We start from the raw sequence: 4012 nt of genomic DNA, 5'->3' as shown, positions 1-4012 counted from the left end.
TCTCTCTCTCTCTCTCTCTCTCTCTCTCTCTCTCTCTCTCTCTGTGTGTGTCTGTGTGCGTGGGGGGTATGTGTACCCTTGCTAGGCATGTATTGCTGTATGCATGTGGAAGCCCAAGGGTAACTTGTGGGGACCAGTTCTCTCTTTCTACCTTGTGGTATCTAGGAATTGAACTCAAGTCCTCAGATGTGGCAGCAATGCTTTTACTTGCAACCCCCCGCCCCCACTTTTGGCTCTTTTGAGATAGAATCTCATACCTGGAATATGCTATGCACCCAATAATTACTTTGGACTCTTAATCTTCCTGTCTCTGCCTCCTGAGTGCTGGGATCATATGTGTGCACCAGGAGCCCATTTATGAGATTTCGGAACTCTAATCCGGGACTTCCCGCTTGGAAGGAAAGCAGCGTGTGAGCTGACCTGCAAACCCAAGCCCTTAGTAAGAAACTTTGAAAGTGTGTATATTTCATTTGTGGGGCATATGGACTGACTCATAAATATTTTTGGAAGTGTAGGACTTCTAGGTATCAGGGTTCAGAAGCTAGTATTCCCATATCTAGGATGTCGACACGCCAGTGTGCCCTGCATATTGGGTAATCCCTCTGCCAGTGAGCCCCACCTACTGCTGCTACACTAGTTACTGTAAGCTCAAGAAAACGGAGAGCTCCGGAGAAGTGAAATGTTCTCTCATGTTTCTCCCCTGAAACATGGTCCTATAGAAATTCTCTGACCTATCTCCCCTAAATGAAATTCCAAAGGCCCCCTTGTCTCAAGTATTCTGCCTTGTACCTGCAGGGCAATAGACATCTGAGTGTACTGGCTTTGCTTGCTAAGCTCGCCTAGCCGGTGGTGACTCTGTTTCTCTAGTCCTGTTTCCACATGCTGCTCCACTCTTCTGGAACACTGTTCATAAAAACACGACTGTTTTTTGCTTTTCAGATTTCATTTTTGAAGGATCCATGCCACAGAGAGTGTTGGGAAAATAACATTGTCATGCTTTGCTCTTGTTTATCTTTGACTAAAGGGTGGTCAGTCATGAACTGTGGACTAGGTGGGAAAAATATATAACCATGTCATTTACAGACTCTGGGCCCCACGGAAGGTGTCTGTGGTATTACACCTACTCAGGAGACTGCGGAAACATTGGGCATAAATGGATGGAAGTCATCTAAAGAGTAATAGTTTTTTTAAATCAATGTCCACAAGGCTCAGTGTTTTGCCTGTGGAGAAGAAGATCCCCTTTCTCTTGTTCTTGCTTCTCAAATTCAGATGAGCAGTAGTGAAGCATTGGGATGATTTTCTCCTGTTCCTCTGTCCTTCGTTATGGGATGTCAGGTGAAAAACTTGTACTTAGTGAGGGAAAATTATTTCTTTTCCCTTCATAGATGCCCGAGTACACACATCAAGCTTAGCACCTAGTTCCTCTTATAAACTAGGTCCAATATCTCCTTTGCTGACTATTTAGGATATTTAGCAAAGGCTTAAACAAGGTGAGGCAGGAGAAAAAAAATCCATAGGGACAGGAGAATGAAGAAAGTGGGACTCAAGAACACAAACATCCAGGAGTGTGTGTACACGTGAGCCTGTGTTTGTCTTGTCTGTATGTATGATAGGGCTCTCTCCCCTCCCCTCCCTCTTCCTCCCATTCTTTTGTGCCTCAGAATAGAAAAGAGATGGGGATTTGCAGAGCCTCTGTGGATTGATCCATCATATTCTGACAGCTGGATTCCCAGAAACAGAGAATTAGACTTTTGGAGTGAACTCGTTTTCAGTTGGATCTTATAAAGTGCTCACTTGAAGCTGGCCCGTTGAGGGTCCTCTGGCAATATTAGTCACTGGTGTTGATGTTAATTGTTCCCCTTCAGACACCAAGCATGAGCTGGCGATATAGGGCAGAGGGTGAAGGCGCTTGCCCTGCAAGCCTGATGACCTAAGTTTGATTCTGGGAAATCTATGGTAGGAGGAGTGATCAATCAGACTCCCAGTGTTTGTCTTCTGACCTTCAGACACACATGAGTTCACACTTGCCTAGGATGTGAGTTTCTGGGTTTCATCTCCATCATTATAACAAATAAACAAGGACCTAATATCCAAACAACTAACTCATGTCTCAGCATCATTGCTGATACTGTGACACCAAACATTCAGTATCAGTTGAAGATAAAGTCATTGGACTGACTTTTAGAGTCACGGATAAAGAATAAAATGCTAAGCCACTTAAGAAAAAACAGGAGAGTTAGATTTTTAAACCATTATTACACTCAAATTAGAGATATTTTAGTATCTCTAGTCAAGAAGATTAAAAGTAGAGGTAAGACTTGATGCTTTTGATATTTGGAATGTGCTTTTGCATTGAAAACTGACTGGATTCAATGGTAGGTGCTGTTATTTGTGGGCAGAGGAACGGCTGGGAATGCTTCTCACGTGTGCACAGAGGACAAAAACCTCCGGGCACCAGCAGTCGAGGTCTTAATCGGCTTTTCAGCTACACTGTGGTTTATTGTACTCTTTACACCAGCTCTAAGAAGACACTACATACCATTATGTCTCTTGGAAAAATCATTATAGCGCAATTAAAAACAATGTTGTTTCACTAACGAACATGGGCTTCTACTCTGTGTCTTATGGCTGGGCACTTCCTTGAGCCTCTTGTGACTACGTGCCCTTGTGATGGTCAAGAGACCCAGCTGTCGAGAAAACACTCAACAGATGGCAGTGGCAGCGGATGTATCACCCTTCCTGGGAGCCTCTCTGACATCTGAGCTGTGGACCTCCATCAGCGTTGGTGTGCAAATGACTCCTTTCAAGTCACAGTGGTCTGGAATGTTCAGTGACAAAATTAATCTCCCTCCAGAAATGAAGGAAATTGAATTGCCCTTATGAAATAAAGTGCATACTATAATACTTAAATATAGCGTCCCTTTGAAAACTTTTAAATTCTTATAGATAAGAATGACAGACAGGGAGGAAGTTGACACAACACTAAATGGACCCTTTTTCTTTAGGATGAGAGCAAAGCGATATTGGTCCCCTTTCTCATTGTGTGAAGCTCTGTAAAGATTGGTTTTATATTTCTTTCTTTCTTTTCTTTCTTTCTTTCTTTCTTTCTTTCTTTCTTTCTTTCTTTCTTTCTTTCTTTCTTTTTAAAAGAGCGATTTAACCTTGGCCTTAGTAATGACATGACTTGTTGAATGACGTGGTCTATAATGAAATTAGCCTAAGTGGTTTGAGAATTAATTAAGTGGTTTCATTTTACGTTGTAGCTGGCATTTTAACACAAAACACTTAAGCCTCCCTCTTTATTATCATTCCTCCTATGCATATGTGTGTGTGTGTGTGTGTGTGTGTATAACATTACTGGAAGAAGACATCTATGGCTCAGGAGTCCCAACAATGTGCTGGACCATGCTGGGACTGAGCCCCATTACTCAGTATTCAGAATGGGAGTTGCAGATGATTTCTGACTCATGTTCCTTCCTGTCAGTCACACAAAAGACTCAGGTGCTGGAGCCTCAAGTCTCTCTAGAGAACATTCCGGTCTGTCTGGGTATGTAATTCCGTGACAGGACAGTCTTGAATAATAGGTATGGACCTTCCTCTGTGTCCTGCAAAAAACGTCCTAGGTGCTCCTGCCTGCTACCTCAACCCCCTTTCCAATATCTCCAAATGGTGTTGGTTTTCTTTACTTGGGCCCAAATATAAGTGTACGCTGTCAAATCTTCAAAGTCGGTTATGTAGGGATCACTATGTCCTTCAGCATTAAGTTTAATTTTGTCAAAACTGTCTTTTCTTTCTGATGTCATCAACATTGTGTCCTAAGATTTACATTTATTCTAAAACTCTGACATTTATATTGTCTGGTCGTGTCCGACAAGAAGCGACCACCTGCTGTATGTGCTTTCTGTTAATGTAATCACACTTCGGTTTTACTAGTTCCTCTCTGGATAAGCTGTAAGATGATCTCTCTCTCTCTCTCTCTCTCTCTCTCTCTCTCTCTCTCTCTCTCTCTCTC

Source organism: Microtus ochrogaster, chromosome 21, assembly GCF_000317375.1.
Source record: "Microtus ochrogaster isolate Prairie Vole_2 chromosome 21, MicOch1.0, whole genome shotgun sequence".
Taxonomy (NCBI): domain Eukaryota; kingdom Metazoa; phylum Chordata; class Mammalia; order Rodentia; family Cricetidae; genus Microtus; species Microtus ochrogaster.
The sequence above is the reverse complement of the archived record's forward strand: the minus strand, read 5'-3'. Positions refer to the sequence as shown.